Here is a 10,657-nt window from a genome sequence, read left to right as displayed (position 1 = left end):
CAACCTAAAGGAACAGACATGCGCCTCTTTTTTTCTACCTGTTTTATGAAACATTTTTGGATTTCTTCTGCACTTGAATCCATTTTCTTTGAAGTGTTATAATAATGAAAATGATGAATTTGAATTAGCTGCTCTTTTCCAGACACTCAAAGTACTTACAATGTATGTCCATTATTCATTCACTCCTCATTCATACTTGGTGATGGTAACTACTGTTGTAGCCACAGCTGCCCTGGGGCAGACTGACAGAGGCGTGGCTCCCAGTTCACGCCGATGGCCCCTCTGACCGTCACCGGGACATTGATACGCATCCACACACTAGTGGAGCCACACTGGAGTGCAGGGAGGGTGAAGTGTCTTACCTAAGGACATAAACAACAGATTGGTAAGACAATCTCCTGAAACAAGAATCCTGGAGTAAAAATGCACTGCAAAGACAGCTGTCTTGTCTGTCACAGGTGTTTGATCTCATAGTGCAACTTAATATGGATAAACTGCCTAATATGGTTCCCCAACTCTGCGCAATCATCAATCAGCAGCTCAGACCCTCCCTTTGTGCCTGATGACTCTAGCAAACTTCTGTTAAACATTACTGATAGGTATCCATTTGGATGAGTCCTCGCCACTTTTGACATGACAATATTCTCATTCTGCCTTTAGAAATATGTTTTCAATCGATTTCTTTAAATAAGTACCAACTCAGACCATTAAATCTTGATGTAAATGTTTTTGATCTTGCAAAATATGGCCTATTTTTCGGGGGTAATGAAAGTTTTTGATTATCATTAAGGTGATTGTCCTGCTTTTATGACTATCGACATCATAAACACCAAAGGAACCATGATTAGGGCCTTTCTGAGAGTTTGAATTGATATGTGGCACATGACACTGAGGTCTTCATAACTTGTTGGTTATTTGTTCGTTTTTCCTTTTTTTGAGGTTGTTTCTCTGTTTCTGTACATTTTATTGATTGAACCACGAGGACCTACAAACTTAACTATATAAAACTGGAAATATAAAATTGACAAAAACTCATACATTTTTAAAAATGCCTATCACTTGTCTTTAAATATTGCTAAAAATGTGAAAATTAGATACTAAGTAATTCTGTCAACAAGACATTGATAGATATTAGTGAGTTGTATGCAGAGGCAATCCTGGCCTGAGCAGAGACATTTTCAGAGTTTTCTGAGTTAAGTCTATAGCCCTTTCAGCAACATTTCTTTCAGATGCTGGTTTTCAGTCAAAGTTTGAGACTTGTCATATTCAGGGACTCCCTGAGGGCAATCCATAAGCACAATATCTTCAGTAGAAATGTTTTTTTAGAAGTAAACATTTAAAAAAGCCCTTAGAAAGTATTTTTTTTTAAATCAAAGAAAACATTTAGAGTATTTTTAAAGCCCATTGTTGGGTGAAAGCTTTTTGTATTTTTGAGTTGACGTAGCTTTACATGCCATGTACAAATACATCTATTAACAAGCGCAGCTTTAAAAGGCACACATCAGCTCTGTGAGTCATACAACACATGCATTATTGGAGTCCCACAACATGGAGTCAAACTTTAATAGGCAGTCTTTGCCATTTTCTCTGCAGATAATTTCAGCCATCTGTCACTTTGAAAATATTTAATATAGATGCATAAATCTAAGAGAGGTTTAAAGCCAAGGATATAAAGAAATAAAAAACAAGTACTATTATCAAGAAACATTTGTTTTTTTTACAACTACAGGACAACTAAAATATAAAAAGTCCATTTATGCAACTTACGATCACATAAAAAAACTCTTATTTTCATGTTGAATATGTAAAGAGGCGTGTGTGCAAGATTGAACCTCTATGCAAACTGCATAATCTACATTTAGAGTGTAATGTTTGAGCTTTATTGCACCCAACTTGGCATTGAAAGATTTGCCTTGTTCAACACAATATTTGCCTTTGAAGAAAGAAAATCTTTTCTCAGTACTTTTGCAAAAACTAGTCCAAAAAAGTGCATCCGCTTCATTAATTTTAAAGAATGATCACTGATTTGGATTTACTTTATAACAGAACTCATAAATGCTAGTGTTCATTCTCGTGCATCACAGCCAAAATGGTTGATTTTTCCGAGTTAATCTGCTTAGTTTGTCTATCTTAGACATTTAATTGCACACTTGTTGCATCTCTCCCAAAGGATGTGTGCAAATCCATCTGTTCCACGTCAGTCCACAGCCAGAGATACTCTTGAAAAGAGTCAAGTTTGTTGTTTTCTTAAGATGGAATTTAAACTGCTGCGAAAAGTTTAAATATGTAAGGCATCTTTAAATTTTTTTGAGGGAAATTTAATTTAAAAAAAGAATCTTTTAAAACTCCTAGAAGAGCTAATGTATGCATGGATCTTGTTGCCTCACCAAACAGATGTCTCCATCTGAGACAGATGTTTCCCAAACATTTCAAAGAAGGCATTTTATTGCTTGCTGGCCTTGATCATTTTCCGGATGTGATTAGGATTCGACACATGGTATCAGTGGTTAAGAAGGTGAAAAATCACCTGTTCATGTGTTGCAGTAGCTTCACTTTTTTTTTTGGAAAAGTCTTTAAAAATATGAAGTTAGACAACTGTTAGAGGACGATAATAATCTCCTGCTTCTTGCGTGTCACATTTCTTTTTGGAACCACAACTTATTTGTCCCCACAGTTTAAACTTCTTGTCCACATGTGACATATGTGAAGGCTCTTTGACAGGTAAGTGTGGTACAGGGCAATCTGAGGGATCTTTCACATGTTGGCTGTATGATTGTGTGAGTGTTTCTGGAGGGGAGGGGGCTGTCTCCATGTCTGTTCAGGGCTTTTCACTGCAGCGTCTGCAGAAGAGACCTCCGGGTTCTGCCGTGCGCTGGGCTTGTCTAAGAGCTGTCGCTGCTGGGGTGGCAGCACAGAATGGATGTCTTGGATGTTGAGAAGGTAAAGGAAAATAAATTAGTCTATCTTTAGAGAGATCTTTCAATGATTTTGCATTATTTCACTAAAGGTTTCCAAAAGTATTTCAATCAGTTCTTCATTAGATTTTTTTTTTATTTTTTATTTTATTTTTTTTTATTTCTAACTTGTTCTGTCCAACAGCTGAGCAAACAGATTAGAGCTGAAGGCTTTTTGTGTTGGACAGGTTTTACTATCACAAAAAGAGGTTATATAGCTTCAAGAAACTAGAGTGTAGATTTGTATAAACCCCTTTTTGTCTTATTATTTTTTATTTATTTGTTACATTTAGTGTGTGTGGGGAGGGAGAGGGGAAGAATGTGAGGGGAGGGTGGAAGAGAGTAAAAGGAAGAAAGGTGAAAAGGTGGGGGATATAAGCACTGATTTGACTAAGTTATTAATTTAAGCTGTAACAATTATACCAGATCTGCTGGAAAGACGAATGTTACATCAAAGGTGAAAATCTGAGACTAAGATGAGCGAAAAAAAATCTGTCCATCAATACACTGTAGGTAAGGAGGAGGGATGAAGCAGACAGGGAGTGTGGCAGTGTGCACGTGCACGTGGGGGTGGAGATACATGCATGCTGCCGACGTGAACCGTGTGTTCATAAAGGGAGCCAGAACCTACCCAGCCAGACCAGGAAAGGGGAGGAGAGCCCCCCAGGCCAGAAGCCCCCCCAGCATCCGGACCCAGGCAGCCCGGGAGGGGAGGAGGAGGGGACCGCCCACCCCACCAGCCAGGCACAGAGAGGGCCCCCCTACAGGGGCCCCCCAATGCCCAGAGACACAAGCGAACCCAGTGTCCGGCCCCCAGGCCACAAGACAGGAGCGCTTAGCCGTACCAGGCGGCAGCCATGGGGGCCACCGGGCGCCGGACACCGAGACAAAGGCCAGGGACGAAGCCAGGGCCCCCGGAACCCATGAGCCAGCCACCACCCGACCGGCGCCCCGTCCCCGCAAGCCAGCCCAGGCACGCGACCTTAGCAACCCAGGGATCGCCACGCACCCACAGCCACAGCCACCCCCCTAAAACCCTACGCACTACAACCCCCCCCCCCCCCCCCCCCCCGCCCTAATATCTGACCCCCCCTCCCCAACCCTCTCAGTGTGATGGGGAGGGAAAGCCCCAGAGGGTCCCAGCGAGCCAGCCCCCAGGTCGGTCCTACCCATGCACTCACACACACGTACTCACAATCATCTGGTTACCCTCCCTACCCCCGCCGCCACGCAGTAACCCCCCCCCCCAGCCGGCCGACCCCCAGCGCCGCATGCCCGACCCCTCCCGCAGCCGACAGGATACCCATAAGCATCTAATAACTTAATGCGCTTTAAAATAAGACAATATTTACTATAAGATTAACATTTTCAAACATTTGACGACTTTAATGGTGGCATTCTCTGAAAATGCTGTACAGTTTATCCCTGTGTTGGGTAATTGCAAACCACACAAACAAAAGCCCATCTGATGTGTGCATCTTTGCTGTCTTGCAGCGGAGCATCCTTGACAAGTGTGGCTGAATGGGCCATAAAGCGACAGTGCCATCATCTCACAGCCCCGTTCTCTGTTACGTATGAACCCGTGGCCAAACTGACAGGCTTATTTATGCCGGGACACATGCAGCCAAGATAATACCATCACTCCTTTGCCAAACACAGCTGGTTCACAAACAAATCTTACTGACAAATTGTAAAGTGTTTAAGGCAACAGAGGGTCTGTAAATGGAAAATCCCCATTTACTCACCACTCATGTAGACGCAGTTCCTTTACGGATAAGTAGATTAGACCCCTTTTTTCTTCTGCTGTTCAATTACTTTAGCACTCATAAAAACTTGATGTGCCGTCTCCAGAGTGAGATACTGGAGCTCTGCTCATTGCAATACGGAAAAGATTTAGCGCAAGCGCTTTCCCTCCGACAAGAGACTCGGCGGAAGAATTCTCTTTGGCTGCAGATATTGCAGTCCCCATCTGCTCTTCAAGCATGCAACCGTTATTTCACAGCTCACTTCAGTCGGCTCCTCTGCTACTCTCACATCCACACAGTAGTAAATAAACCCAACTGAACTCTTTGTGGAGAAAAAACTAAATGCATACAGCAACTATATAGTGGGTTTTAATTTTTCTATTTCTACCAGTACCTCTTAGCGGTTGAATTCATTTATCAGCCAGGGAATTCCCTTGTGAACTGTTCACTGTGATGTGTGCATGGATTAGAGTATATGTGTATGTCTCCTGTGGTGTTATTTGCATTTCTGCTGCTCTGAATACACAAGAAAATATAGGTTGAAGGAAAACTGACATTAAAGCCCCTTCAACAATTAAATAATTGAACCAGGCTTTTTAGTTCTGCCCAAGAATCCAAATATTGCTACATTAACTAAAGATTTTTCTTTTATTCTAAAGAGTATTTCTCCCAAATCTGTACAAAAAAATTCTCACAAACATCATACTCTTTATCTTAAAGCAAACCATTAAACACACCTGCACTTTTCCATCTGTTGCGACTCCGTTTGTTTTTCCTAATGGGTCTATATAACTGGCAGGAGTCGGGCTGCCTCATGGCGTGTGACTTCAGTTGCTGGACTCCTGAGAGTGATGGGGCTACTGGCAGCTGTGGGTTAGAGCGTAATGCTCACAAAAGCCTCAGTTCATCGCCTCTCCACCCCGCTGTGTGCTTCGCTCCATAGGGACAACACTACTGGGACAAATGTCCGCCTGGGAGCCGAGAAGTAAATGAGGCCCACTAATTTTTTTTTTTTTTTTTTATATTCAGTCATCCAATTTTCCTTACATCAACAATCCCTACATATTGCATCTGGTATGGCAGCAGAGGAACGGCGGATATGAGAATGGCATTTTGCTTACCGTGTCTCACATGACTAAGCCACCAAGCTCACATGCATGCAAAGTCATGTTTTTTTATTTGTCCTCATGACAGCAGAGCCATTTCTTGCCTGGTGTGGCTTCTCAGTTGTCAAGTGCTATAAGAGATCTCTCAGGACTCATGGCCAGCTCGCAAATTTCTTTGCATTACAGAGATGGGTTTCCAAAGAGGGTGCAGCTCTTCTAATGAGTTCTTCCTTGTCCATTTCTTTTCCCCTGTCGCCCTGGATCCATTCGTTTGGGACTCTTATGCAACCAGCTCTAATGCCGAATAGGGAGCCATGCAGGCACACAAACGGTTGTTACTTTGATGTAAAGAGAGCGTTTAAGCGTTAGTCTCCTCACAGGGAGTTTGCGGATGATTGAGTCTGATCTGAAGTTGTCAGCCTAGGACAATCATTCCTTGTCTTGTGTGATCCACTTATCATATATATATATTTTTATCAGTTTAGTGAGTAAAAAGCCCCAAAATGTATTCCGTTTTTTTTCCATCGAAACCTGCAGTTAATTTTTGTACTTTCTCTTGGTGACCCTTTTGCTTACTGTTCACCACTCCCTCGCTGGGGCAACTCAAATTAGCCGTGGCTGTTCGATGAAACCCAAACCCCTGCTGGACTTGTTGCAGGGCCAAATCATTAATCTTTCCCCGAAGCAGGAGCTATGGCAGCCGCAGACGCACATCCACCAGCTGAGATTTACGCGGCACATTGAAGCAGAGCGTCGCAATCTGGATCCTCTCCACCAAGTCATCTCAAAATTGGTTATTGATCTTCTTCTCCCAAAATGAATCATACGTTGCCAAGATTGTTTCACTACGACGTTTACAGTTGTATGGTTATGGCTAATGTGCAGTCTATGGATGGATTACAGTTTGGAAACCATGAGAAAACAGCTGCCTGGATGGAATAGGGAGTAAATTACTTTGAAAATGAAAATGCACCCCATTGTCATGTGGTATAGCCTCATTACAACCTATCACAGGGGCTGAAGAAGCACTGACAGTTGCTAAAGAGCTTTAGGTTAATATTTTTTCTGTGATGACTGACCACAGTCAAGCCAAAAAATAATAATTTTAACAGCAGTCATCCAAAGAACTGAAATATTTTGGAAATTTGACAAATTTTCCTCTTTATTTTTAAAGAATTACTTTATAGAGTAAAGTAAAGTATATAAGAGTTCTGTCAAAGCAGATTATCTCCATCTGACTCAAACGAGACCAGCTCTGCGGACGTACTTACTTTCTTCTCCTGCCATATAATATATTGTAGCATATCATTTAATGGGTCCTCACTATTCGCCCAATTAGGCTCCAAGATGGTGTGTAAATGTAACTCCTGCCCTGGGAGCAGTTTGCTCATAAATGCCAGATTGGCCATTAGAAGAATATGTGTGAGCGAAAACAGACAGGTAAGATATAAAACTGGGCTTAATTGAAAGATTGTGAAGAAGGCGGCCGTTATCTTTTTTTGGTTTTTCATATTAAATGTCAATATCAATGACAAAAGATAATGGGACATTGCTTGGGTCTTTAATTTTAGGGAGATATTCGTTCTTTTAAAGATGTCTATATTATTGACATTAATGCTGAGGTTTCTGAAAAAGCTAGTTATGACTATTTGATTAAGTTCTGTTATTTAAAGACCCACTCCAATGAAAATGCTCTCATTATGGAGGACATACATAAAGAAAATTTAGATTAAAACAGCATTTTTTGCTTTAATCAAAGACAGTTGGCATTTGTTTCAAAACTGTACGACTTGACAACTCCCATATTGCTCGTCATTTTTGTTGCGCCCGTAATGTTAGGATGGGGTTGTAGGAGGCTGAAAGCTAGTGGGAAAGTGTGTAAACAAAGGGATGATGGGAAATGAGTGCAGGCTTACTCCTGCACTCACATTTTAGACGCAAATTTCTGATGAATGACTGCCTCTCGGCAGAAAGTATGTCCTAGAAAACGATCCAGGTATTTGGGATTTTGCCTAAAATGACAATCATAATTAAAAATTCCACTGAGAGCACTTTCAAAAAAGATCAAAAGATGATTGGAATGGAACTAAAATTCTGTCTAAGAGCCCAGATATTACCAGTGTAAAGGTTGCCAGAATTTCTCAGGATCATACAGGACCAACTGACCTAACTACATAAGCGTTTGTTTCCATGAAACATTTTGAATCGAAATTCCACAAAATTGATGTGTATTTGGTTTGTGGAAGGAAACTAAGAATTAAAAAAGTAAAATAAACTTACCGGTAATTAGGATTTCAACCAGCCTTTAAAATTGAGTATTTATGTGTTTATTTTTGCAGATTTATTCTAATAATCTGTTAAAGCTACTAGAGTCTGTGAAATGATGATCATCGATGACACAGCAAACTACTTTAGAATAGTTTTTTTCCCCCCATCTCCAACTTCAAAAAAGAAATCAAACTTTCATTTGCTACTTTTAGGTGTCTGTCTTCCTCAAACCTTCGTGATCTTCTCATTGTTAGATGAAGCAGAAACATCCTCAGTGGTCCTGTATTTCTGTCACTCTGGCAGGCTCATGAGCAATAACAATGGGCTTGAGATGGACACGTCTGCTTTTCCAGTCGATAGCAGCCAGCATGTAGGGCTCTGACTCTCCCTGCAGCATGGCAGACGCTTATTAGTGGTAATTTTCTCGCATCATCCATCACCAGGTGGGCTTCCTCCATTGATCTCAATGCCAAGCCTTGTCACAAGCTGCTTCTCACGCAGCGAGGGCACTGATCTCTGCTGGCAATGGCAGTCAATGACCTAGCTTAATGTTCTGTCAATGTAGTCATGACTGGGCGGCCATAATTAGACCTGTGAGGTGACTTGCACAAGTCAACTGCTGTCCAAGTCACCTATCGCACATGCTGCTCTCGGATTTTAGCTTGGATACATAAGAAGCATACGTTTCCATGACTGGAAACTTGTATCTGTTTACTCAGTAAGACCGTTTTCTTTGATTGGAATCCTTGATAAAGTTTTTCTGATTTATCTTTGAAACCTTTTGTCCACAATTGATCATCATTGCATTTGTAACTCACATGCATCAATTCATGTGTTCCTTAAGGTGTTAACTTTGATCAGTTTTTTTTATCAACAAAAGAATATGTTTAAATGTTAATTTTTGCAAAAAATTGTTTATTTAAACAAAATGTCTTGTGATGAAATCCTGATTGCACTACATACATCATAATCATGAAAATATGAGGATGTTATTGGCAGAATCTATGGTAATGCATTTTCCTTGCAGCTGTTTTGCCTCTCAAACAGCACTGAGATGTGCTATCAATGGTATTTAAATTTTAATAACACTTGTGAAAAATATCTTCAACCTATATGATGAATAGGAGAAATGCAACTCTCTTGTGTCTCATTTAGGAAACATCTATTTAAGAGTTTTCTTGTTTCTGTAATCCAAATAAAAATTAAACAGATGACTTTATTGTATGGTTGTTCTTTTTGTACTGTTGCTTAATCTGTTCCTCCAGTTTAACCAATAATTCAGAATATATGGTCTGCATCAGATGATGCCATCTGCTATAGGAAGATGATGAGGAATTGCTCCAAATGGATGACTTGGATGCAAATAGGTCCCATTAAGTGCAACTGACTGAAACAGACCTTTTTACAGGTCAAGATGAACGATTTAGTTAACAGCTACACTTTGAGACAGGTGGAGGTTGTCTTTGACCAAAACTGCATTTCATAACTGTTTTGATTTGATTTTTCTTTAAACTTTTTTTTAACTGTCTGTCCTAATTACCCTCTCTACTGCAGTCAAGGTTTAGTTAACACCAACAAAATGGTTTCTGTTGATAGTGCCATAAAAAAGAAGCAAATTCCTGTGTCAAAAAGTAAATATAAATGTATATACCAGTATATATAATATGTTTTGTCTCTCACAAAGATTTGTTGAAACATTTACTTTTACCCCTATTTTACTCCACATTTCTAGTCAAAACAAGTCACTGTTTTTTAACCAAATTTAGATCTATTCCTAACCAGGTTACCAATTTACTACCAATTCAGTCCAACCATAAAATCTCTTTATTCCCTGACTGTCAGTTTATGATTTAATATAAAGGTTTATATTTGAGATTCTCGTGCTTCAAATGGTTAGAGACTCCTTTAAATGTCTGAGTTTCTTGACCTAGACTTTAAATAAATCCCTGAAATCTTAAGAGTCTGCTGATGGTGTTTGTGGACTTATTTCAAAACACTTGGAGATCTGTCTTTTCCTCAACTCTATGAGCTGCCAACATTGCTTTTTATTGATTTGGGGAAAGTCTAAAAAAATTGCAATATTATTTATTTCAGACAAATGTTTCAGTAATTGTATAAATTGTGCTTTTGAGTTGTGTCATTTTTGCTTTGATTTTTTGTTTCATATTTTAGATGCTTTGTGACTTTGCACATTAAAAATAAACTTTGTATACTGTACTCAAAGACCTCAAAAACTAAAGTCCTTAAGTGTCAGTTTTTTCCATAGGATTCTTACCCCATCCTCAGGGGTATTTCTGCAGTCAACATGCATCAGGGAAATGGATTATTTTGGAAAACATCTCAGTATTTTATAGTAAAACTTATTTCCTGTTTTAATACTGAGTTTAAACAGCTTTGACAAAGCTAAAATATATCAGCTATATATATGTATATGTAATAACAGAAGAAACAGAACAGAAGAAACATTACAAGAAAAATTACAAGATTACTGGAGTAATTTTTGAAATATTTAACATTTAGTTGAAGCATTTCAGGCTTGTTTTCATTGTATTTAGGCTCTAAGGCAAATACTGAAAGAGAAAAA

This window comes from Oryzias latipes, chromosome 19, assembly GCF_002234675.1.
Source record: "Oryzias latipes chromosome 19, ASM223467v1".
Classification (NCBI taxonomy): Eukaryota; Metazoa; Chordata; class Actinopteri; order Beloniformes; family Adrianichthyidae; genus Oryzias; species Oryzias latipes.
The sequence above is the reverse complement of the archived record's forward strand: the minus strand, read 5'-3'. Positions refer to the sequence as shown.